This window comes from Calidris pugnax, unplaced genomic scaffold, assembly GCF_001431845.1.
Source record: "Calidris pugnax isolate Ruff unplaced genomic scaffold, ASM143184v1 scaffold28, whole genome shotgun sequence".
In the NCBI taxonomy this organism is placed as follows: Eukaryota; Metazoa; Chordata; class Aves; order Charadriiformes; family Scolopacidae; genus Calidris; species Calidris pugnax.
This window is the reverse complement of record NW_015090842.1, coordinates 17,743,569-17,771,508: the sequence shown is the minus strand read 5'-3', so window position 1 is coordinate 17,771,508 and position 27,940 is coordinate 17,743,569. Positions and strand designations below refer to the sequence as shown.

Genomic DNA, 27,940 nt, shown 5'->3' with positions numbered 1-27,940 from the left:
AAGTCCTGCCTGTAGCAGTTACCTGCACTTTTGGTTTCTTACAGGAGTTTTCTGATTTGCTCTGCCTCTCACAAAACATGGAAACATTCTCCCTTCTTTTCACTGCCCTGTCATCTTTTACTTAAGTTTGCTTCTCCTCATCACAGATGGTTGGGTTTTTTAATTTCATTTTATTATTTGGACCAGAAAATATATGAACGAAAGTCTTTTTCTGGTATTTTTGTGAACTGTGTCTTCAAACCTCTGGACCTGACTGTGGCAGCCACAGTGAAGCAGAAGTCATTCCTGCCTGCGGCAGGAAGATAGAGCGAAAGAAATCCACGAGGTCACCTAACTTTGCAGGTAAATAAATACCTACAAAAAAATCTCAGTCCACAGTTCCATCCCTCTCTCCTGAGACACGCACAAAGACTCGTAGACGTGGGCACCCACACCAGGGATTATATACTCTGCCTTTTACAGTAATGCAGTGAATCCCCTGTGTTCCTGACACGTGCATTAAGTGATGCTTTTATTTGCAGATCTTGTGACATTATTCTTTTTTAAATGCAGTTTGAGAGATAACAGTAGGTGGGGTTTTTTCACTTGTTTTGGTTGGCTGGTTTCATTTTAAATACAGACCTCTAAAAGCTGAGAGAAAAACCTGCCCTATACAGATTTTTATTTTCGTGAAATAGACTCTAACTACCTTACAACACTGACCTTAATACAAGAGTTGTTGCAAATATTAAAGTGAAGACCAGCAGGTAAAAAAAGACCAAAACCCAAATTAGCGACTACACAACAATATGCAAACTACCCTTCCAAAAGTATAATTAACAAGTAAAGCAAGTGAAGGATGATTTTGCTGGCCCACATTAATGTCTTGAGAATATACCATTGGAAATATCCACTTTTTTTTCACCCAAACATACTACGTGCTAGATACTTTTATCTCCATACCCACCACACTTTATACAACAGAGTAAAAAAAATCAACCCACACCAACTTCTTAAACCTTCTGAATACCAAAATATCAGGATTTATTTTCCAACCTTCCCGTGGTATAGCACAGAACGTGTGACCTGAGCTGGTGAAAAAATTTGCCTTAGAATAAAGTGCTACCCAAGCATGGAACTGTGTCTTCTCCATCCATCAGCCACTCCCACTGATCACTTTGGCCTGCCAGGCTGAGGGGGTCAGCGTCGAACCAGTGCTCCAAGTGGGATATGATGGCTGGGTGACTACAAACTTTCATTCTGGCTGCTGTAGAAGGCATTTTTGTTGGAGAGCTGCACTGGTAAGAATGGCATGGGGCTGGAGTCCACCATACATCCATACGGATTTTGTCTAACATGTGGGCTGCTGTGGAATTTGAGGGTAAAAACGCATGTATATCAACCAAAGAACTAGTTTTCAAAGAATTTCTTCTTGTAGGTTATAATGATACGAGTTAAAAGTCAAAATAGGAAAGTGGAGGCAGATGAAGGATGTGGCAGGAATATTATCACAACATAGCAGGAACATAAAGGAAATAAATGTAAATGTATGGCTGGCAGATAACTGATACTGTCTTTCATACTCGACAAGTCGAGTCGAGTCAAGTATTTCTTGTTTTCAGAAAAGATTGCTTACTGTATAGAAGTTCGGATTATTAGTTATGCAGTTACATAGTTTCTTTAGATTTATAAATACAGATGCATGTGTTTTTCTTCTTCTGTCTGGCTGTTGCCGCTGGTGTCCAACACACTGGTGCTGCAAACACTAATTTGTAGAATATTCTACTTCTGTGAATAGACCTAAAATTCTGGCTACAACATCTGCTTAAAACAATAAATTCTACACAACTTAAGACAGATTTTGCAGCAACTAGACAAAAGAAACCGATACTTTATTTCTTTGAATAATAAACAGTAGAAATTCCTGAATTCACTCCATTAACCTTATCTCACTGTACTTTTGCAGCCCACATCCCTGAACTGGAAGACCACTGCTTTGGTGGGCACAGCGAGGACTGAGGATGCAAATTCATAGGCATTAAAAGATGTGGGAAATTAAGAAACTATTAAGACAGGGGGGAAGATTTGGAGCCCTTCCTGGAGATGCAGGTCTCTCCTGCTGCATATTGAGTAGGAAGCACACAGCTTCTTGCTGAGTCACTCTGAAGTTCAGTATTAATCTCTCTTGCAAAAATATAACAGAAAAAAAGAGCCATTCCGAGCTTTTTCTGGCACAGAATTAAAATTGGTCATGACCCATCTATTTCAAGAAATGCAATCCTATACGACCAAAATCCTCTTTCAAAAAGAACCAGACATTATTTTTGTTGGCTGCTGTTAGCAGTAAAGGACAAACCTTAAAACAGAGGGCAGATAACACCTCGCAATCAGCAGAAGTTCTCTAGAACTCTATTTATGTGTGGTGGGAATAGGATTTGTGAACAGAAAAAACAACGAACAATTTTTAAAACAAAAAAATAAACTGGAAAAAACAACGAACAATTTTTAAAACAAAATAAACTACATCAGATACACTACCAGTCATACAGAAAAGATGTGAATAGGCAGTGCATGGTTATCCACTACCTCCAGGATTAAAAATGAATCAGAATTCTGTTTCAGCCAGCAGATGCAAGAAGCCACAAAAAGCAACCTTAAAAATATTCTTTTACATGAGGACATTTATACTACAGCTTTCAGGTATCACTTAGAAACAACATAATAACACTTCTACTACTGATCTATCTGGAAAGGAAGCCAGCTTGAACTTGCTTTTTAAAAACCCCTTTCACAGAAAATAAATGATGTTTAACCAGGTATGATTAACCAGCTGTACCCTCACTCAAATGTCCCAAGTTTGGAAATCGCATGCATTGATTTAGCTCAACAAATTGCAGTGTCAGGCTCTAGTGGCATCATCATTGGCTTTTAGCAGAAGTTGTTAAAGTAAGTATCTCTAAAGGTGGAAGAGAGTGCATTTAGGTGTTTTAAGAAAACATCTTCTTTCAACCCTGCAAGAAAAATTATGCTGAAATCTAGCTCCTAGTGTCAATTTAGCCTCCTAGTATTAATACCCTTGTTAGCACACCATACAGAAGAGCTAAAAATGTTCAAAACACACCTCTTTCAGACCTGGAAATAAGGATCACAACGTAGTGATGAAAATGGTGATGAACTTGTCAATGTTCACTAGGAATCAAAAGCATTATAAATCATCACCTAAAGAGCAGGAAATACGGGGTTTTTTGGCTTTTTGGTTTTTGCTTGCTGTTCACTTTTAGATGATAAACACTAACATCCCACAGGAACTTCACAATACTGGAAGTACTGCCTAAAATACACAACAAAAGGTGGTGCAGAGCCTTGAGCTACCATCACGTTTAGTGATTAGAGCTTCTTGACCCCAAGACTTCAGCTCTGCCTGGAACCTGACAAGGTGAGGCAAATACCTTATGGATCTCAGTCTGCCAGGCTGTGCAGAAACAAGAGGGAGAAGTGAAATGACTGCTGGTTCTATGTACTTCTCTAGACAGAAAGTACTGGACAATAATGTTTTTTTTTCTTGTTTACCAGAGAAAATTACAGTAAGGACTTAGCACCGAAAGATTGCTGAAGCCAAGCATTCAAATAGAAAATAGAACTTATAAATTGTGAGGCTGATTAAGAATTAGATTAAATTCCAGAGAAGTGGTTGATCTTCATTTCCCACTGTCCTCAGACAAGCGGCCACCATTCTGAAAGAGGCATTTAAACCTAAAGACAAATCATTGGACTCAATACAGGGACAGCCAAGTTAATTGTAATGCCTTATGATATACAGGAGGTCAAACTAGCTGATCAAAATGGTCCCTTCTGGCCTTAAACTCTATGAATGTATGAATTTAAAAAAAAACTCCACAGAATAAATACAGGAGATGGAAAATAAAATACAAATCTTCTTTTTAAATGTTTTTTCCTTCAAACAGAACTGAACTCTATTCTGTAATTTGAGTCCTCTTAATTTTACCAGTGGCATGCAGTTCTTTTGATGTGCTATTTCAAAATCTATTAAATTTTCATTCAAAGTATTTGTTTAAATTCACAGTGGATAAACGCACAAAGGCAAAATTTATCATCATTTCTAAAGGGTATAGACTTAAAAACAGCATTCCTTTCAGATGAAGGAAATACATCCTCTTCCTATAGTATTCTATTAGTGCAATCCTTGACTCCAGCTCTGAAAATCCACTGAAATGTGCTTTTGAAGAATGCACAAGATGAATGTCATATTCACTCAGCATCCATAAATCAACCTGAATAATTTAATACCTGTTGAAATTTCCCTCCAATTTATTATATGAAATAATAACATGAGAAGTAATTACAATAAAGAAAAAGTTCAGGTGCAACAGCATTAGTTCAACATCTAGGATCAAGTGTCAGTGGAGATTAACAAATTTCATTCATTTTATCTCCAGTACTGGAGACATGCTGCTCCTAGCTTTAATAGTCAGGAATGTCTGTTAGTTAAATGACTTTGTAAAGGCAGTCAAGTGAGGGCAGACAGCGACAGTTTAATTAGGGAGCTTGCTATAACTCTATCTGGGAGCTGTAGGCACTGGACTAGAACAAGTGTAAAACGGCACTCAATACTGACTACCGACCCCTGCCCCCCCAACAAAAACCCTCCAACACACACAAAAAACCCCCAAGAAGATACTTTTCATGGCAGGTTCTCTCATTTATTCTGGCGTCAGGTTGGCTACAGGTGAACAGGAGCAACATAAGCGCTGCAGCAGAAGAAAGGTGAGGTTAAGAGAGCAATCATTTATCTTGTATTGATTTCTGGACACTATGTCCTAGATACATTCCAAGATAGAATGACAGCTTTCTGGTTTGTGTCGGTAAGGGAAGAAAATGACTAGCACCAGGCCCCATTGTTTTCCTATCATATTTCCTTTTAGAAACATGGCACACTTAGATTTTTATTCAGACAAGGAAATCCAAACAAGTTTATCACAGAAAAGGAGAGTTAGGGGATGGTTAATCAGCCATTTGTCTTTGCTGCTGGGTAGTTGGGAGTCAAAGGGTCAAGAACGAGCACAATTGGACCATTTGGTTTTATCTCAGGTAACCCTACATCTCTGGTAATTGAACCCATTTCACTCGGTCAGAGTTCCTGTCACTCATATTCAATGTCTGTCATTACTGAGAAATGCTTCATGACATATTACACTGACAGAACCACCACTGCAAGACTAGAAAGAATCCCCAGGCACCAGAAGTAGAAGACAATGGAAGCTTCTTTCAGACCAGTGATGTTTAACATTTTATGTGCTGACATTGTGACTGTAACCACAATATAACGAAAGTCTAGCAAATGGAAGATCAAAAAAAAAATAGAAATCCATAGTTTATCTGCTTCAGGGACCAGCAGGCAACATCAGAAATAAAACGAGCTGGCAGCTCCAAGGTTACTTGCACATAACATTATACTATAACTTTTTCTAAGGGTTTTAAACAGACACACACTTAATACTGGACCTAAATATGATACCGATTTGATTTCTGATTGGCTTTACAAATATGACTCTCTCTTAACTGCAGGGCATCCAAATCCTTTTCTCTCTTTACTTATAAGCTGCAGACAGTAACAGGATAATTGCCATACCCTCTGATAGGCCGAAGACAAGGGAGAACAGCTTTTTAATACCTCTGAAACACTCCTGTACATAGAAATTCTAAATACAAAACTGCCAAAGCTATCCTCCCACTTTTCAGCTTTATAATCCTTACAAGTGACCCCCTAATTTTATTTTTTTTCCACACTTTGGTAGGTCACCTCTGCTGTGTTTGAGAGACACCCCTTACCACCACCACCCCTAACTTCATCAGATATACTCAAGCCAGCTCCCTTGGACCATAGCAATATCTGCCCGACCCTGTCTCAGTGCAGGGACTTAAAATTCTACCAATGTATTAACTGCACATTAATATCCTATTTTTTTTTTTTTTCCACAGAGGCATGACTACACTTTGGTAGGTCACCTCTGCTGTGTTTGAGAGACACCCCTTACTAGGCCGAAGACAAGGGAGAACAGCTTTTTAATACCTCTGAAACACTCCTGTACATAGAAATTCTAAATCCAAAACTGCCAAAGTTATCCTCCCACTTTTCAGCTTTATAATCCTTACAAGTGACCCCCTAATTTTTTTTTTTTTTCCACAGAGGCATGACTACACTTTGGTAGGTCACCTCTGCTGTGTTTGAGAGACACCACTTACCACCACCCCCCCTAACTTCATCAGATATACTCAAGCCAGCTCCCTTGGACCATAGCAATATCTGCCCGACCCTGTCTCAGACCAGGGACTTAAAATTCTACGAATGTATTAACTGCACATTAATATCCTATTAGCACATTCATTAGAAGAAACAGTGGAAAGTGGAGAGACTGGACTGGGAGATGGGGGCGGGAGGGGGAAGCAACAAAAGACATTGAAAATTTCACTGTGATCTTAATGGCTTTACCTCAATTGTACCTTCTTTTCATAAGAATGTGGAAGCAAGGTATCTAACAAGTCATTTAACTGAACCTCTTCAAGTCACTGAAAATTGATCTCACCGTATTTAAAACTTCATTTCTAAGGACCAGCTTCAAACTACAAGAGTTAGTGGGTTCCCAAGAGCCTTGGCTAGGTACCCAGTCCAAATGCTGCCATTGTATTAGTTACAATCTACTATTTGTAGCAGTTTCTTGTACTGCTTTAGTGACATCCTGACCAACCAGCAGAGAGAAAGAATTTCTTCCATCCTGAATGAAAAATAAACGGGATTAAGTTGTTCTCCCAAATTTGGTGGAAGTCCAGAATTTTAGCTGAGATTATTATATTAAACACTCCAGCTTCAAGGCTGAGGCAAATACCAAAGGAACTTCATAGTGTGAACAGTTAGTTTCATTCCTAGGATCATGATGAATTTCACACAGGAAAATGGAAAAATATCCTTAAAGATAGATAGGAGATAAAGAAAGATAGATAGCTCACTTCTTATGAAATCAATTTTGATTAATTTATAGGATTAAACCAAATTTTTCCACAGTTCCCATGCAACTTGCGAGTGATTAATTTTAAATAAGGAGTTGCTAGGAATTCCAAGATCAATAAGGAACTCTAGCAGTATTCACTATCAGCAAAAGAAATCTGAATGGCAAACAAAGTCATCGTAAACTACAAAATTACTCCATGAAGATCTGAGAATATATTTCCTGAAGTTCATAAAAGATCTAATATTAAGTACATTATTTCCGAAGCAACCATTATTTTTGCTTTGAGAATAATCTGTATTTCATTGTAAAGGACATTCACACACAAAAATCTTAAATAGATTTAGAAACTCCAATTTGCAGCAGTAAAAGCAGTTAAGATGTCCAATAAGAAATATATGACAAAATAGCAGCACGATAATTCAGCCATTAATAAATCTGGCACAATAACCATTATCTTGTCATAAAGGAAGATACTACATCTCCAGTCCCTCCGTGCTGGATTTTTATACTTTATTTATCTGCTAAAAGCCTTCTTAGAAGCAGATGCTTCAAATCAAAGCTCCAAAACCCCACTCATATGTGCCTGCTCTATTCAACTAGCTCTTTTTGCCCCTTGCTCTGTACTGAATACTGACACTCAAAGCAGTGAGCAGATTTTGGAGCACTATGGCCAAAGAATCAAAATGACTGATACTGGGGTCTATAGCCTAGCAGGGAAAAATGTGTCGCAACAATTTTTCTAATGCTGAAATACCATTTCACCAAATGTTCCTGTCAAGGCATGGTTTAATTACCTTGGCACCCATGCCACTTATAATCACCTGTCATTAGCAACAACGCGTGCATCTGTTTCCACGTCTGTCAGAAATGCCAGCCCAGATGAAGTCTAAGAATAAGACAACTTTTGCTAGCACTTGACCCCAGATGTGGAAAGGTCATCTTAAGGTTATCTCTCCCCACAGCAAAACTTGTGCAGTATCTAAAAGGTTCTTCATTAATTCTTTAGTTTATAATCCATTTGGTTATTTCTATGTATAATTAGAGTGCTCCAACCTAACAAGACAATGCAAGACAACATCTATACTCTTTCAAAACTCTTTGATTAGGTTTTTTTCTGCATTTGGAGAGATTTTTGTGAAACCATTTCCAAATGTAGTTATCCAGAATGCAGTCTTTGCTCCAGTCCATTAAACAGTTTATTTCTTGATTAGATGCTTTCCTCAGAGGTAATCTTAAACAGAGAGCAAAGAAATACATTCTAACTCAAAACATAATTTTATAGGCAATATTACCTTTAAATATGGGAGTGAAGCAAGCATGCCAATGAATATTTTAAAAAGTTAAGAGTCATTAGGCAGTGACATTGTGAAAACTTCAGGTTTTGATGGACTAAAAATGTCATCTTCTTGACTCTAGATATGTGCATTTCTAGGCCGGCTGCTTTAATAACTGGTATTAATGGCCTTCTCAAAAAATATGTGTTTTTCAGCTATTTCATGGGTTATCTGGTTTACAATTTTCTCCACACAAGGTATCTTTCTACTGAGACAAATACTTCCATCCCTTATGTCATTCATATGGATAAAGGACTGCTGTGGATTTTTAACTTCCTGAAAGTTCAGTAGTAATTTTGGTCTTTGAACTCCATTCAGCGATTGGGAGTTGAAATTCATAGCAAACATTTTCTGTATGAGAAGCAGGAGAGAGAAAACTAGATAATGAGCTACTGCATAAAGAAATAGGTACTACAGTATTTGACAGAGAGAAAACAACGACATTTAAAACTCTTTCACAACTTTCAAACCATGAAGAACTTGGTAGGACAACGTCTTTGCCACACTACCTTCTCCACGTGGATTTTGCAACCATGAGGCTTCTCTCTTTTTCATTGTTATTTATATATTACACAGCAATTTCAGCTAGGAATTTCAAAGTGTTACGTAAGGTAGAATAAATAGTCTAAGCTATACTAAAAAGACCTTTCTGGAGGTACAGAGCAATGAAACGCATTGTTTATAGGGCAGGACAAGGCAAATTCTGAATGATATTCTGGCAAACTCTGCTTACTACAGGGACTCACCACGTACCAATTCAGTGGACACACCAGGAAATCAGGTATGCATGCACACGCATGTTGAGTGGGAAGTAATCATACTAAACTGAGGAGAAGAGCCTCTATGAGTAAGAATCCTGGAACAAAATAAATATACCTTCTGTGTTTTTGTGCTACACAACTGGAACAGTCACTGTAAGCCATTCTAGTTATTTGGCAAATATCTCTAGAAGAAGTACCCAAGTAAATTACAAAAGCAATTTTATGGCTGGGTCACAGAATCCCACAATGCTATGGGGTTGGAAGGGACCTCTGGAGATCATCTAGTCCAACCCCCTGCCAGAGCAGGTCCACCCAGAGCAGGTTGCACAGGAACGTGTCCAGCCAGGTTTGAATATCTACAGAGAAGGAGACTCCACCACCTCCCTGGGCAGCTTCTTCCAGGGCTCTGCCACCCTCACAGGAAAGAAGTTCCTCCTCATGTTGAGATAGAGCTTCTTATGTTCAAGTTTGTGCCCATTCCCTCTTCTCCTGTCCCTGGGCACCACTGAAAAAAGACTGGCCCCTTCCTCTTGACACCCACCCTTTAAGCATTTATAGGTGTTGATCAGATTCCCCTCAGTCTTCTCCAGACTAAAAAGCCCCAAGTCCCTCAGCCTTTCCTCATAAGAGAGATGCTCCAGGCCCCTCATCATCTTTGTAGCCCTGGGTCCTGCAAATACTATCTGCTGCAGCCCTTACTCTTTAAAACCACAGCAAATTAGTTGTGCATTCGGAAGCATTTTGAAGGATGAATACTCTCAGTAGGCCCCAGGACTGTAAGGGCAATGCCCCACACAAACACACGGACATGCACGGCATCGCTGGCGTCACTGCGTGAGAGCTCCTGCTTGAGGGACTGGAGAGAGCTTCTTGCTACTCTGTTTTTAGAAAGCTAGAGGACCTTCCATCAAACTCTTCAGCTGGTGAATTAAGAGAGTTTACTGCACAAGTATTTTCACATCTTTATAATATTGAAAATAAAAGCTTGCAGATGTTATAGAAACATGCAGCTACGCCGAGTACTACAATTTAAATGCATTTTCTGTCCTTGTAAGACACATGAAACAAAGCCAAGAACTCTTTGGCTTTACATTCTAGTGAAATCCAAACTGGTCTGAACGACTATAAATGGTTACTGTTTGTCTTGGCTCCTACCTATATCAGATTCAGACTGAAGAATCTTAGTGAAGAAATTATAAGGGATAAAATGGATATTTCTAAATTACAAGACTGCAATTCCAGTGGCTCAGAATATCAGTTTTCTGTTTCATCTATGTCTGCTGTAGAGAAAATTGTGGGATCTGACAACAAAGGATCGAAAACATTTACTTTCATGAGCCAAAAGCTTCTTGCCTTGATTATATTGAAGATTAACACTACCCCACACCCCCCAGAAAAAAAAAAACAACAGATCAGGATCAGTTACATTTTGCTAATGACTCAAAGGGGCGTCGGTTACCAATAGAATGGTTACCAGCAGAATTTTAAAGTGCCCTCAATTAAAAAGGTATACAGCTCCACTTAAATTAATCTCACACTGAATTGTACTTCCAGTCATGTGTGTGTTTTCCAAGTAACATTTAGGTTTGTACCATTAAAAATTAAGGGCAACAAGCTCTGTCTTCTGTCTGATGGGGAGATGGGGAGACCTAACACTTAAGACTGACTGACTGACTGTCACCACTTAAAACCAGCACCCTTTGTTTACTCTGTTTTTTTATCTCTACTAACAGGTCCTGTTAGTGGAAAAACATAATCTATTGCGCACAGGATCCACAACAAAATGAGAAGTCCTTCCTCAAGGCGTGTTTGAGGATGCCGGCTGCACGGCGATCCACAAAGTCAAAGTACCCACCCATCAAGAGGCAACTATGATGGTTGGCCTTACTCATCATTAACTGACTTCCTAGAGCTTATAGAAAAGATAACTATGGATGGAGCATTTGGCATTGCATAAACTGATGATGCACACAGGGTAAGACAGACAAGGATCATTTTCCTGCCTAAGCCGGACTGTAAATTCCACAGAATATGGACCGCGCGCTATTCTTCCAAATGCTCCCACAGCTGGCACATGATCAAGAGCTTAAAATACATCATTATTAATTTATTATAGATTACTATTTCTATTATACCTTCTAAAAATACAGGATTAATGTGACTAGAAGGGATATGCATTAATGCATACATCCTTAAAATACAAAAATGGAAAAGGATTCATACCAAGGATGCACGGACGGCAGGGTCGGGGGGAAGAAGAGAATGGGAAATTTCTGAAAAAAAAAAACAAACCAAAAACAAAAACCCAAACCAACTTCCCCCTGAGGCCTCTGTTGAAAGCATTGAAATCTATGGGAAAAATATGAAGTTACTTTTTCTTTTAACTGAAAATAAAACAGTTTGTTGAATAAGACTTCAAATATTACTACTACTGTGAGATGTCAGCAATTCAAAATACTTTCTATAGCTGTTTCATACAATAGAGTGGTTAGATTTTTTTTTCTAAAATATAATACAAATAGATAAGGAGATATAGTCTATTTTCTAATCTAATTTATACTATTTATGTATTATTACACACCATGATGTAATAATGATGTAACATTATTTTTATTTTCCAATTAAGATGGAATTTCCCTCCCCCTTAATATTTAGTGATATAGTGACATCCAAAATAAAGAAATATAAGCAACTGTATCAGTGTACAATGCAGCTCCGTATCTAAAACTAAATGCATTCAAAAGTCTGAACAAGATTACAAGAGCAAGGCAGAGAAGAGGCCACATTTCCTGACATTTTTAAATACCATTAGCATACATAGTTTTTCCATGAGGAAAAAAAATAACAGAGGTTTCTATACTGAAAACACAGTACTCTAACACACAGTCTGCCTAGTTCACAAACTTATTAATAAGAAGGAAATATTATTATTAGAAAAGCTCTCAGGTTCCAGAAGCCATGGGTATATATGTGTATGTGTTTATAAATACATACATAAACCACAGATATATTTATGAGTTTTTATAAGGAAGCCTATCAAACCTTTCTTAGCAGATCTGTAATAAATGCTGTTCCAAGCCTCAATTTAAGGGATGCACAGCTACCTGAAGATTACAGGTACTTCACCCCATGAGAAGTATTGAAAACACATAGAAAGAAAAATTCCCTAACCTATATAAGGGATGCACAGCTACCTGAAGATTACAGGTACTTCACCCCATGAGAAGTATTGAAAACACATAGAAAAATTCCCTAACCTATACTACTTGTAAAAGCTCATTATGTTCATGCTCTTTACTGTCCTATAATTGAAATAATTATTACAAATAATAAAAAAAGCTCATTGATGCAGGATTCTATTGTGAACCATCCGGGTTTTGGTTTCCACCTTCCAGCATCGGTGGTGACAGTAGATATAAACTCTAAAAAGAGGGTTTAAATAATTTCATCAATATACACAGCATCTGACTAATGAAGCCCAGCAGTATCAGCTAAGATATTTAGCATTAGGAAAGACAGATGACTCAGGAAAGATGAGTTAGCGTATGTGCAACAAACATATTACCACAGAAGAACACAGGACATAAAGCTTGCCATTTGCACCATTAGCTTTGCCACAATAAATGAGACGTTGTGTGTGATGTATAGCAGAGGAAAGAAACCACAGCTGTTTGCTTCTGCAGAGAAGTCCATAGGTGCTCTGCACCTGAGTCTGCAAATATTTATTAAGCCCTTAACAGTGAGGTTGTGATGTTCGGAACAGCTACTGCCGAAAACCATTATCTATGGATAATTAACTATGTCAGGACACTGAGGTCCTAACACGAGGTCCTCATAATTCCCCACTAAGGGAAAGACAGTACAACATTATTATAATATATTAGTAATATTTAATAATAGGATCCTACTATTTGTGTTTTAATAATGAAGGCTGAATACCATAGCAGGGCTTACATTATCACTAGTTTCTGATGGTGCGGTTTAAGCCAGGCTTAACAAATTCTCAGGCTCCGTTACTACTAAACAACGTGATACATCAACATGGAAAACATTAAATTAGAAAAAGGTTTTATTTATAAATAAAGCACTTGTGTCCTTCCAGGTTTAATTATTATTAATGCACTTTTTCTATCATCTGCCAGCAGAAATCTAAACTTACTGGGAAGAAAAAAAGAATTGGAAAAAAATTTTTTTTAACTTGACCAAAATAATTCACTTGAACTTTGGAAGCCCTTGTATTTTTTTCAAGCATTTTTAGAAACAGCTAGTAAAAAAAGAAAATTCATCACGCAATAAAAAGGCTTTTTGACACACGAAGACAAAAGCTTCAGGCCGTTTATTAAGACTACTTCCTACTGTGTTGGGCTTTGTTTTATCTCATAATTAAAATCACACCTGAGCTGGGCCATCTGTGACAGTGTATTAAGTTTCTTACAAAACATGAAAATCCTTTCATTTTTTCCATACAAATGCCAATAAATCTTGTAGGGATTTTTTTGCGCATTCCATACAAATGCCAATAAATCTTGTAGGGTTTTTTTGTGTGTGTGACACAGAAAAATAATATGCTTAAATAAAGGTCTGGCTTTGAGCAAAAAAATGAGCAACAAAATTATTTTTCTGTATTCATCATCAATTGCATCTCATACTAATAGATACATTTTTAAAAGTTGTACACTTAAACATAAAAATGATACCTTTTTTGTTTTGATATTTGACACTATGTTTTCTTACAGCTTCTTTTGTAGGATAAAAATTAAAATTAGTGAAAACTGAAGGATTTTCCATATCAGTTAGCAATTAAGTGTGCAGAAGGGGTCAGTCAGCACCTTTCAAGACGAGCACCTATGTTAGTGTGCTAATGAGTACACTTACAGGTTCTACTGAAAAAAAGAAAAGTTATGTATTTCATGAATGTAGATACTTTACAATTTCAAGATTTTTTTGTTTGTTTGTTTTGAGGGATGTTTTTGTTTTGTTTGGTTTGTATGTTTGTTTGTTTTAAAACACTCTGAGGAGAGACCAAGAGGATTTCCTTGTACAAAAGGACATAGTGGAGACAGAAATCCCTAAATATAGTCCAAATCTATAAACCAAGCAGATGTCTTTTCAACCAAGTACTCCTGTACAAGTCATAGTCAAACTGAAGGACTAACAACAAGAGGACCTAAATTCATGCTACAAGTCAGACATACACTTAAAACAGCTTGCTTCAAACACGTGAAAATTTAAACACATAAGTGATTCTATGTACTTTGTTGCAAGCTATATTCCTTCAAAGAACCAATATAAATTCTTGACATTATCTTGTTAAATGCTTCTGTGAGCCAGGAACCAAATACATATCAAGGTTTTGCTTTTTAATCATGTAATTTTAATTACGCAATTAAATTTGTGTAGTATTTTTGTAGCCTAGCAATGCTACTCAGAAAGTTTTAAACTTCTCACCCAAAGCAAATTACAAAATGTCTATCTTACACATTGAGAGCAAATAGATCATAACTCCCTAAAACAGCAGTGAAGAACAGTGATATGCCTTCTCAGAGTAACAAAAGAGCAAGGTATGGGAATATTGTGAAATAAAAATTATTTCACATCAAGGTGTACTACATTAGAGTACAGTGAGAGCTAAGCTGTATTGATAACGTGCTTCCACGGGTGAACCCAATGAGCAAATGCTCAGCCGCACGCAGTGCTCCATCGATTTCACAAGGCTCAACATGCACAGAGGGTTCCCATGTTACTGGAACTTATAATTAATTGTTAACAAGCAGAAAACTCAAAAAAAAAATCATTAAAAATTATTATTTCTTTATACATTTTGAAGCACCAAGCTTCAACATTGATCTACACAAACTACCACTGATTTAAATCCCTTTGATATTTACTTATATTTGAGCTACAAAATTATTTTGATTCTTAGAAATTCATCTGGCTAACGGCGCACTTAATTGGCAAACATATTTCATTTGAGTTTGTGTTCTTTTAAATTACTTCTACTACAACAAAACAGTCTAAGTTCTGTGTGCCATAAATAAGACTCTACAGCCATAAACCCCCCCTTATTTTCCAAATTCTTTTTGAATCTAATGACTATAACACTGAGGCTATTTTGAAAAATCATTTTCTTCTTGGGTTGAGGATATAAAAGAACATACTGAGTCATGTTAAGCAAGAAACAGCAACTTTTTTTAATGCATCTGCCTGTGACAACTGAGTGGTCTAGATCCAACTCTTCAGTTGTCCTCTCTCCCGTTATTTTCCAGCTACTTTAATCCATCTTCCTAAAAAACAAGTTTGCAATACTACATAGTTCAATCACTTTCCAAATGCAGTTTTTCCTATTGAAGTTGGCCAAGAGCCAAGCAACAAAGGCACTTTATTCTGAAAAAGCCTTTCTTATTCAATTGCACAAAAAAGATTTCTTCTATTTAAAAGAGAATTACTTTGGTAATGACCACTTCATGTGCCAAATTACAAACCATAAAGACTTTTCCAATCGGATGTGTCTTTCTGCAGCAACGTCACAATAAAAATCTGAGATTCCATCATAAGGAAACGTGAAGGATTATTTACTAGGACCTGTACCTGGATTCTCTTCTTGGTCACACTGACTTGAATCAAGAGAAACTCTCAGCAATATTGCAAGGGTGTAAAATCAATCTGAGAAGAGGTGACGAAGACAATGATAATCCAGATACTTTCACATGATTTTAAGCAAAACAAACATTACATTTTTGGATACTCAGCAGTCATCTCTTTAGAAACCAGTATGGGACATCAAAATTGCCTAACTTCTTTTTCCCCATCTCCAACCTTTTCCATCTACACAAATTCATCAAAAACTAAGTGACAATTACACTGTGACAATTAGCAACTGCAGATACCTCCTGGTTACGATGCAGAATCATAGCTGGGAAGAACCCCACAATGGAGGGAGTGCTTTGGCAATGCTGATAGATAATCTTTGTATAGTAATACAGTATTAAGAGATAATGACGTAGATGACCAGGTGAAGCAACCCCCCTTTCAATGGTATGTGCCAGCAACAGCTACCATTTTTTCCCCTCTCTCATCAGAGGCAAGGAGAGGATGAAGCCAAGAAGGAACTCTGCTTCTGAGAAGTGATGCCTCTGGAGCTAACTCTTGAGGGGACCCCGTTTCTACACCTCACTTTGCCCAAGGCTGTGCCCAATGCTCAGCTTCCCTCCGAATCAACTAAACAAATACAGGATTCTGGGCAGTTGAAACTTAGGAGTTTCTTCTGTGAATACACTCAAATGTGTATTATAGACTCTGGGAAAAGAATGGACCTCTAAAAGATATCACAAGGCACATTTTCTGTAAATTGCAAGGGAAAAGCAATAATGAACACACATTAGAAGGACAGTATTTTGCACTCTCTAATCAGTCTTTTCCCCTCCACTTTGCAAACATATAGAAGGTCCAATTTACAAAGCCAGCATTATTTTGAAAAAATTTGTCTTCCCTGTATAATGAATGACCAACAAAATTTGAAACTGAGTGAAGACTGGGAAAACAAATGAACAATATCTATTTAGAAGCATTATCCTCGCTGGTTTTCATTATTGTGTTTGTTCATTTTTCTCCTCAATTGAAGTCACACCATTTCCCCATTCACAATGGCTCTGTACCTTCACATCTGCACAGCGGTTGCCGATGGAAAAGCGTTAAGTATCAGCTTTCAGTGATGCCCTCCCAGCTGTAAATGAGGTTAGGAAACAACACTGTAAACACACAAGTCCTTTCAAAAGGTAAAATAGTGGGAGAAAAAAAAAAAAAAAGCCTCTCTGGACATTTGATTTGTACTTAGGTTTCATTCTTAAAGGAACAGCCAAAACTTGACAGCATTCAAAACTATCGAAATACAAAATATTAAAGGAAGAGCCAGCAGAATAAGGCCATGTATTTTTACGGTAGTCTCGTGTTTTTACTATAAAGAGCAGAATAAGGCATTGCAGTAATAATGCAAGTGTACTCCGAAAATATAAATAGCACTGAATGCCAAGCTCATTGTTCTGAGTAGTGGATTGCTTTTTCTTTTCCTTTCCTCCCCCTCTCTCTTTTTTTAAAGAAAACAAATGTTTGCAATTCCTTCAGCAAAAAAAAAAAACACCCAACGGGACACACGCGCACAGATGTCATAAATAATTCTAATATAAACCCATGCTAATTTATTTAATGTGAAACTCCAACACAAATTACTTAGCAGTGAAATTGCACCTCCTCGTATTGTGTATGCAAAATAAAAGCGAACAGATGTGCTCTTCCAAACCACGCTATTGCTACAATTAAACCAACAGTCATTTTACAAACCAGCGAGCTATTTCATGTGCGTCTGCGGCGCTAATCATCTTCTCTCCCCTACCCCAGCCCGGCAGAAGAGCCAGTTATTTATAGAGTTATCTATCTTGCACTTTGCAGATGATGCCTAACATTATGACAACAGTGAAAAGGTCTCCGTACCTGCCTCCCTAAAACAAGTTTCTGTAAAGTAATGAATAGAGACAGCTTGGGGACCATCCACCTGCACCGCCTGCCTTTTACTGCCTGCAAAGTGAAGCCACGAGGGACGGGCGGCAGGGACTTGTCTGACAGGGCCAGGACAGCCTTTCTCCTCGGTGACAGCCTGGGCCCAGCCTCCTAAACCTGACCCACCATCATTCCTTCACAATGCAGCAGCCAGGCAGCTGACAGTAGCAGCTGCACCTCCTAAGCGAGATGGATGGAATTTTCATAACTAGTTCCCCAAGTTACATTTTACCTTCAAGATAATTTATGAGCTGCTGCGGAGCCTTGAAGAGACAATATGCTTGCCATAAAATTAACTGTAACAGTCTTGTAGGTTATAATTAACACTGGGAGGGTAGCACCAACTGGATGAAACACATGGCATAATTGATGGTGAAACTGGAAATTAAGGAAGCTAACAATATCATTACCGTGCACATCACTTTAGTGAAACCTATGCTTTCCAGGGGTTAATGACAATCCCCTCCTAACGTACACATTCTGACGGGGAGTGGATGAGTGTCACAGCTAGGAGGAGGCAGGTTTGCTGGCAAGGCCACCTTGCACCTGGACTGATGTATATATTGGGGTTTTTTTTGCCTGGAAGAGATATACATGTCAAAGCAGCAGCACCAGCACCTGAACATCTGGCAGCAGGCACACTGCAGCTCAGAGATAGATGGATGCTCAAGCCTCATGGAATATTTCATTTTCTCTGTAGCCAGCGCGCTTAATGGCAAAGAAGAAAAAAATCCTCTGTGAGATTTCACTTAATGGCGCACATTATTAATTTAAATGACTTGAGCAAGAAAAACATTTCAACTTTATATTGCCATAACTTAGCAGCAAATTAAGATTATTATTTTTTTTTCCTCAGCGTATTATCATCTTGGTTTATTACATTAGTCTTTAGAAACATGCAGAGCAATCCTTTTAGCATCTTGCCTGTCAAGGGAATACCAACCTGAAGATGCAACGCTAGTGAGCTAGTTAATCAGAAATAATATTATAAACTGCTGCCATCTTTGGGAAGGAGAACATGCAATTCATCTACCTGTATCTAAGACTCTACTCTCTAGCCAAGGCTTAAGGAATCGTTACTGTAATGCATTTATTTGAATGTCTCTCATTTTAATCAAACTTTTTTTTTTTGTCCCTGGACAAGATATGTGAAAATGTACAGATAAATGATGCAACAGTGTCACCTACAGGCAAGCAAAACAGTTAAAAACCTTCTCTAACATTGCACCCTCTTACCTCTCAAATCCCTTTCCTCCCCTCCTCTCCCCTCCTCCAACCTCCCCCTCAGTCCCTAACAAACCTATCTGGATTTTGGGATTATCCATATCCCCAAATATAAAAAGAAGGGAAAATATCCAAAATGCTTTCAGGATGGCCAATATAAAATGCTTAGATCTTATATATCATAAACTATGTCTTAAAATAAACATGCTATACAGCTAGCAGTCATCTATGCTGGGGCAGATACATTGATTACTCTACATTTCTTGAGCACTTGTTCAAATCCACCTTTACTAGGTGGTCAAAAATAATTTTGATAAGAATATTTTTCAGAACTCAGAAAGACCCAATGTTGACATTACCAAATATGAGAAAATAAAAATGAGAAAATGTTGGCTCGCTTAAAAGCAACTGCCAAAATTTTAAGACTGTTGTCTAAACTTCTACAAAAAATGCTCTCCGGCATAATTTAGAGCTAAATCTAACTCCAGCACATCCACAGGCAGAACTGATGGATCCATTCAGCTTATCCTTGCAGAAGGGGTGGAACACCCCCTTATTAATAGCTCTTAAAATTCTCAGAACTCTCCTTTTCCAACAGAATACTCTTTTCTCCTAGTATTACTGTTTTTACTTTAATAATCCATCACCTTTTCTTAGCTTCTCCCACACACCCTGCATTTTGAGAGCTGTTCACTCTCAGTTAATCTTTTTGATACATCTCAATATTACCTTTTTGTTTCAATTATTCCTCTCAATTTTCAATTATATCACTGACGTTACTTTAACACCCTTCTCACCCAAGACTCCTGTCTGCTCCACCACCAACCCAGCTGAGATAATCTCTAGAATACAGCAGTATGGAACAATATGGAAATATGAGTACTGTGAATTACCCGTGAGCTGGGGTGTTGCCTACCTCTAGAAGGCAACCCTTCTTGGTTGGCCAAGCTACTCAAGTGAGCTATAGTACGATTTTCCTCTGCTACCACTAAATATGCTTTAAGCACTGGTTCCATCTGGGGCTGCTGTTATTAACCAAAACAAGACAAAGAATACGAAGACAATGCATGCTACATAACAGGTTCCCAAGTTCTCTGTTTATACAGAACATCTTAAGCATGAGAAATGCCAACTTCCCTTTTTAGTTAAACATCATTGTAGTTTATAGTTTAATAATTCCACAGCAATGACACATTAAGAATTGAAAATGCAGACAAAATAAACAAGAACAAGTAATATAGCTGAATTAAAATGTTAAAATGCCCCAAAGATCTCATTAGTAGTAAAAATAAGCAAGTAAATCTTATTCTGTTCTCCAGTTCATCTTAGTTTCCCTGATGAGTTGATAGATCTCCAGCCGTTCTTTGACCTCCCAACGTACTGCATCTCCCTCTCGTCCAATGCTGTGACATTGTCTAGTGATTCCCCATGGTGCTCTCACCAGCAGCCCATGAGATGTGCAAGTCACCATAACTTTTAGTGCAAGCAAACTGTAGAGCACTGCAACAGACTGACATCTTCTTTTTGCCCGCAGTCGGTCACGATATTCGTGGGGTTATTGCTACTTCACTACCATGGGCTAAGACTGCTTAGGGCACTGACAGCATCTTGCTCGGTTTCTACATCCATTTAAATTTTTGGCTGCTCTGAAAATGCCAGCAAGGGTACCAATTAGTGTCAGCTGTAACAGTTGCTTTATGTGATATACACACCTGCCTACTAGGGTTGGAGAACCAATGCATTTTACATAGGCCATCACGCACGGGTACCCAATGGGAATAATCTTTGGCACTATCTACCTGAACCATATTTGAACCGCTGACCTGAAAAAGAAAAAGGCTTTGTATTTCATTACCAATCCCTGGAGCCATCAAGTTCTATATATGTGGAATAACTTTAATAACGCAAGGCTGACAGCATTTAAGATTTAAGTCATGAACTTAGGTAAGCATCTGCTCACTCATACCTCACGCTATGTGACAATTTGGCTGGGTAAACCCTTCATGGTGCCCTCTGGTTTTTCCATATTGGTAACGTATATAGACTATTTAACACAGATCCTCCAAACTACATTTATTTAATTCAGGTTTATGTCAGATAAAGCTGTGACAATAATGGTACTACCAACACTAACAATAAAGTCCTGATTGGATAAGGCTTTTATTATTTTACAGAAGAGAGAATTCTACCTTTAGATTAGTTCAATTTTAAATTTCTAGGTTTAGGCAAAGTTTTAGTTGATACTAAGTTTGCGAGTAGTTTTATGGACATGTTGCATACCATGACATTAGCACATTTTGCTGAAGGCAAAGGAAAGCATGGATTGATATTGCAGAAGAAAGAAACCTCAGCGGATAAATTAAAATAAATCTCTGATAATTTTTCATTCCCTGGACCAGTCCCACTTTATCCCTAGTTTATAACACAGCTCTTTAGCTGACGTGGGCAGCTACAGAGCACTGTACAATGCCAAATTCTGCCAGCTTTTCTCCTTTTCCCCTGCCTCTGGCAGACACCATCCTCTCTTACAGGAATGATGACAGCTGATGCTAATGCTACTTTGTGGTTCAACTGTCTAATGATGTGGCTAACACTTTGTCTCCACAGATTATAAATTTGTCACCTCTGTGATCTATTCCATCTCCAGTATCCCGCAGCCTGTAAATGCAATAATCTCCATTTCCAGCATTCAGATCTCCCAGTGGTAGTGAGCAAATCATTGTCAAATCACTGGAAAAACAACACTAACTATCTTTCTTGTACTACAATCATGAAAGCTCATATAAATAAGGAAATGTCACCCATGCTGACTTTAAAAGCCTGTCCAGGTGAAATAAAGTGAAATAAATAAAATCATCAATTGCAGTCAGAGTGCAAGAATTCTTAATAATTTTTTGTTTTAGAAACTTTAATTGCACTATAAATAAGGATTACATTTCTGTCATTTGTCAGTTTTGGAAGTGTCACAATCATCTTCTGAAAAACCCACCTAACGTAACAAGAAGAAAAGCATGAAATCAAGAAAAGGGAAGTGTCTAAGAATTTTGATTCTGTAGTTACTCAGGTACGGGATGATGCATCCCTTTAGAGTTTTCAGAAGTGGAGCATTAAAACTAAACTCAAATAAGAAGGTAAACCCTCAGAGTAAACAATCCCTACAAAGTGCCTTAATGACAAAGCCTGACACATAGAAGCCACACATGGAGCTGAGGTTTTGTGACTTTTACTAGGCTGCCCTATAATACCATTTGTTTTAAGTCCCTGCACCAAATAACATTTTTTGCACCATGTTTGCTGTGTATGTAGTGACAGCACGAGGTAAGAAGCGGCATTTTCTGTCAGCAGCCACAGCTTGTAAACAGAAAGCCTTTGCAAGGGTAAAGGGGTCAAGACAGTTTCAAAGGAAATAATAGTGGTGGTTAAACAGCAGCATTTAATCAAGCCCTATTTCCATTGTCCCGTGGAGTACTTGTACCTATTGATCCCCAGCTTGGCTGCTTCAAAGACTCCTCAATACAAGAAACACAGGTGAAAGAGGGAGGCGGAAAACAGGAAGGGTCAGGGGAAGCAAAAGGAGTCTGGTAATAAGCAACTGGAGAGAAGTCAAAGGTCAGTCCAGGCAGCTGATGGCTAAGCACAACTACAGCAGGAGACCTGACAACTTCATTGAAGTCGCAGGGTTTCCCCCATTCATTGGAAAGCTGCAAAGTTGGTTTTCAGTCTGCCCCAGAGCATCTTCCCGATTAACAGACAGCGTTCAGCATTACCATCACACTCACAACGCACAGTTACTTTCAGGACAACTGGTTTAGGTTGCATACTGGGTGCTGGACAGTTTACTTCTCTTTTAAAGAGCATACACACTCACACATACAAAACATTCATACCAAAGAACACAAATAGAATTTTTTTTTTCCTCCCCTGTGATTTACAAAATGATGAAACGAAATTTTTGCCTATTCTTGTTGCTAACTTAGTGAGTACCCGCTGCGGCTGAGACACGTACTGTCCAGAGAGGACAAGTGTCACCAGAAGCCCAGCGGGGACGGCGCAGCTGGGCGTGCTGAGATCCTGACTGTTCACAAACAGGGACACTGGATTCCTCAACACGAAGAAAAAAAATCTCTCTCTCATTCTAATGCTACACTAAACAACCACAAAAGTTTGAAACAACCCCCACATCCTGATCCCACTCTCTGTCAGACTGATACCTCTGCAATTTGTCTGTTAAATTTCTGGAACTTATGTAGCTCCCATTTGCAGTAGTTTCTGAAGAGTTCACAATATTTCATATATTTATCGTCTTGGCAGCCCTGGGAGTGTGGAAAAAATTTCAGTTTTTGTCAACCAGTCTTTCAACTGGTATTACCACATTTCATTTAAAAAAACCTAGCATTTAGTGAGTTTCTGGAAAATACACAGAGCCTGTGATAGAAGGAAAAAACCTGCTCCAATTTTGCCATAGCCCATGGTAACTTCTGAACCCATGGACCTTCCCGTTACAGAAGGAGATAGCCACGTTCCTTCTTATGTCAACACCAGCTTCTTCTACTGGAGCTAAAAGGGGTAAAATCTCCCTCAATTACCTTCTTATATATGATGTAAAACTCCAAGCTATAAAGAGCTAAGGCATAAGAAAAAAATTAACTTTTTTTTCCAAAACAGAAAATAAAATATCTGTAAATGTTTCTGTTTGTATCTTATTTAACACAGATGTTATTTTAGGATTCCATTCTCATATCCTTCATTGTTCTTATCATAGAACTGAACGGCGTTATCACAGATTAGGACTCAATTGTCACACTAGGTACTTATAATTTAAATTCCTCTATAAATATCCACCTAATAATCCAGATTTCAGTGCAGAGAGGTAAGACTCTCTCAGCAGTATGATAAGCATTCACTATAGCTAGGAAAAAACTCAATGCCTTCACGTTGTTATGTCAAACCTGTGAGATCTAAGAAAGGGTTTGACAAAGGCAAGACACGCTACGGTTTGACTTGAACCCTGAAACTTACACAATTTGCCATGAGTAAAAGGTTCTTTCTGGAAATGTTGTGCAAAGATGGAGGAATATAACAATTATAAAAACACACAGCGATCTGATCTATAAAATGCTATGGATTGTAGAATGACCTCATAAAATAGACTTTTTTCATTGTGTTATTTCAATGAGCCCAGGTTTTAAGCTATTGATTCTTACACGATACAACCAATCAACACTTCGCTGCTGTTTATCTCATGAACCAGAAGTATTTTGTGTTTACTTTGGTCCAAATTATTTATTGACTCTTTACTCTGTTTTCACTATGTCTATTCGTCATTACATGAAGACTTAGAGAGAAATTAAGACTTCCAAATTTGGTTAAGTTGCACAACTATGAAAATATAACCATCATAAAAAATTGAATTTTTTGCTCTCAAACTTTCCACTTTATTATGTCTTTCTCCAAAACTTCACATTTTCCATTACCTAGCTGAATTCCCTCTAATTTCACTCAGGGAAATAGCAAAACGGACATCAGAGTCTGTGTCATAATAAAAACATTTTGGACTAATGAACTTTTTACATGAAAAAAACATATTCTAGTAATGGTTTAACTAACCATGTCTGTTCCTAGGAGTTAACAATTTCAATGCAGCTAAATATTATCCTTTAAATAAATCTATTGTTGATGTATTGATGACAAATTAGTTTGGTGCTAAATATAATAAAAATATAGCAAGAAACTACTAGCAATTAAGTGCAGTGCGTCACGCAAGCATTAAAGACAATATTATTATAACATGCTACAAGTTCTATTGGAAGAAATAAGAGATAGCATTTTTATTGAACTACAGTCCCGTTCTCTTGGGCATTTACTGATCAGGTAAAGTGCAACGTTCTCTCTTGAAATTCAAGTGGGGTTTTTTTTTTTTTTTGGCAGAACTGCTTCTTTGTGATATAACAACTTCTCTGGTTCTGGTCAAAAAGTAAAATAAAAAAATGTCAATAGCATCATCAACGGGGTAAAAATATTAAGGCCTTTTTTGAACATGAATCAGGTGCAGATATTGAACTGTACTTTTTCATCCTTTGTCTCACTTTTCAAATGATAATTTCTTCCACAGCCACCATTAAATCTTGATCTATTCCAGCTCTCTGTATGGGTCATTGATTCTAGATGTACCATGGTTATTTTTAAATGTTTCCCTTTCGTAGAGAAAAAGAGGGCTGTCTAGAGCCAGATGGGTAACTTCACACTTCATTTATCAAACCCAATGCATCAGACTCCACCCTCTCTTTCCCACTATTGCTGTTAAATTTCCATATAATTTGGTAACAATTTTCATTATCATACAGTGACCCTAAAAAGTCTATACAGGTTTGCATGGTTAGTCCAAAATTCACAGCTGTTCCCTTTACCCTCTATTTGTTACAGTAGAATCTCAGGGTTCCCCCTGCTTTATAAGCTGAAGAGTGACCTTCTATAAGCAGAGGTCAAGAAGGGGTCAGTTCAAAGGGCTAGAGCAGCTCTTTAACAGCTATAACAACCTGTCCATCAGGCACTATCACACAGAATAAACAAATCTGGGGCTTTAGAAACCCTGGACCATTTCTGTTAACACTTAGAGGACATTCACTGAGTCCTACCTGAAGTATTTTGGATCACTACCACTCAACAGAGAACAACTTGAATCCCTAGAAGACCTGCTCAGATACTTAAGATACCAATGACATCTTTGAGTCCAAAGTATATGAAACGGTGAGCCAGAGCACTAAGTGCACTGCCATGTGTTTGGGACTACGGACCTAAAATAAAAACTTAAAGAGTAATTATGCAGAAACAAGAGTTCAACTTAAAGCAAAAAATGCACGGCCATGCTTTAACCAGGTAGATACATATGAAAACAGTGCATCTTCCTTTCCCTGAGAAAGGCTACATTTCTAAAAATCAAATCAGTTTATATTAAGTTCCCAGGAAGGTTTTTTTGGGTTTTTTTGAGGTGACAATGACACAACTAAAAATCCATGAAGGAACAGAATGCCTACAAAACAGAATGGCTACAAAACTCTACAAAGTCCAAGTGCAGAGTAAAGTTTTTGCCAGCTGCCCTCCCTTCATTGACCTAAATTTCTTGAAGTTGTACTGTTCATAATGTGCTCTCTAATGCACAATGTAAGGTAATTAGAGTCATCTGTATTTAACTTCCAGAGGAAAAAAAATTCTATTATCTAATCTAGCTGATCCCCTGATAGCCTGTTGAAAGTAAAATACTGTAACCTATTGCCTGCCCTTTGACAAGTGCTAATTATTTCCTGTCCAAGCACATTTTTCTCATGTAATTCCAAAGTACACAATAGACTGATCTCTAAAACATGGGCAGCCCTGCTAGTACCGCGGCGGACGTTTTATAACTTTCACCACCGTATGCTTGATGGCTACCACAGTCAGTGCTTCATTCCAGACATCTAGCTGAAGCTTTGATGAAGCAAAGTGAGGTGTATGGTAACAGCCTGTTTATGCACATCATATGGATGAGACTCTCAGATAGGTCACTGGGATGGGAAACATCAAATGGAAAGAAAAAGGATTATGGATATTTAATACTCAAAGGACACTTTCTTTCAGAACTTTCAAGGCACAATGCTCTTGAAATTTTCTTTCAGGTGTTTAGTTTTAAGGAGGCCTGCACTTTGTCTGCTTGTGCCTCTCCCCCCCAGCCCCGGAACGTCAGAGTTTGTCTCAGAGACCAGACTATGGCTACAGCAGCAACGCCGGCTCCAGCCTCCCATTACAGGGTGGGCAGGAGCCAGTAACACTGGAACCACATTATTATTGTAAAATAAGTCCCAATTGCCATGAATCCTGATGACTTTCTATCTTAGGAAATCATTGTTGAACTAAACAAACACTAAAAAGATATGCCACTCATTAGAACTGTTTAGCCTTTCCCTATTCCCTGGGAAACCTTCCATTCTGCTTCACAACAGAGACACACATACCCCACGGAAAAGCCTTAAGTGATTCCTCTGTTTCCAGTGTGGCGAAAGCATCTGTGTTATTTAGTAAGCATGGTGATGGAAGGAAGGGAAAAAAAAACCAAACCAACTCCCCAAATCCCTTAAATTCCTCAAAAAGGAAGAAACAAAAAACCACGTGATAGTACAAACAATATTGTAGACCCGCCTTACAAAACTATTCCACTCTGAGATCTTAACTGGTCAGTACACAAATAAACATTCTGTACTCATAAGGTTGCAAAACTATAAAACACATCCTCTAATTTGTGTTTCTTCTAAAAACAATGCTTAATTTTTACCTAAAGCTTCTAAAATGTTTCAAGTCCACTACTATAATTATTGTGAACAGCAAAACCACTCAAGTGTTCACAATTAACTTTTTAAAGTCTATCCCATAGAATTTTCAGGAACTTTCCAAAATCATACACTAACAAGCACAGGAGAACTCCCTTAACTGGAACATTTGATGCAGGTAAAAAAAATCATGACAATTAAGTGCTAATTTTGATTAACAAAATCTCATTAAAAAATTACTTTTGACTAAAGTAATTGTAAGCACAGGACGTCTCCTGGTTTTAGAGGTAAACTGTACATTTGGTAGAAAAATTTCACAGACTGTTAGATATTTTATGTAAATATCATAAAGAAAAAACCCAAGAGGTTATTAAATCAATATAAATCTATAGATTTTTGAAACAGATGTGAAAAAAGGTGACATGAACTCCAGTATAATAAAACAGGCACATGATACAAAGTCTAGCACCAGTCTCACCCAACACAACCCAACTAACACCAGTAGGACATCACAAGAAAACGTGAGGATCATCAGGAATGCAGACAAGGGTATCTGTGAGCGTGGCACTCCAGCAAGGAGTACTGCTCAGGCTGCTGGCAACAGAAGGAAAATGTTAAGGCACTTCAGCTGATACCAATCCTCCAGCACACAGGCTGCCAACCAAGCTATTATCAATAGATGGCCCTACATTAGCACAATAAGGGAACATTCCACCCCTCAAAGGAACTCTGAAATCAGAACCAGAAACATTGGCTCATCC

At 38.0% G+C, this 27,940-nt stretch overlaps 1 protein-coding gene across 3 annotated transcripts in view; it reads right to left on the bottom strand.

Annotated features, from left to right (window-relative positions):
- The window catches only part of FTO (fat mass and obesity associated), a 266,969-nt gene that overhangs the window by 119,780 nt on the left and 119,249 nt on the right, over positions 1–27,940 (bottom strand). The window lies entirely within an intron of this gene.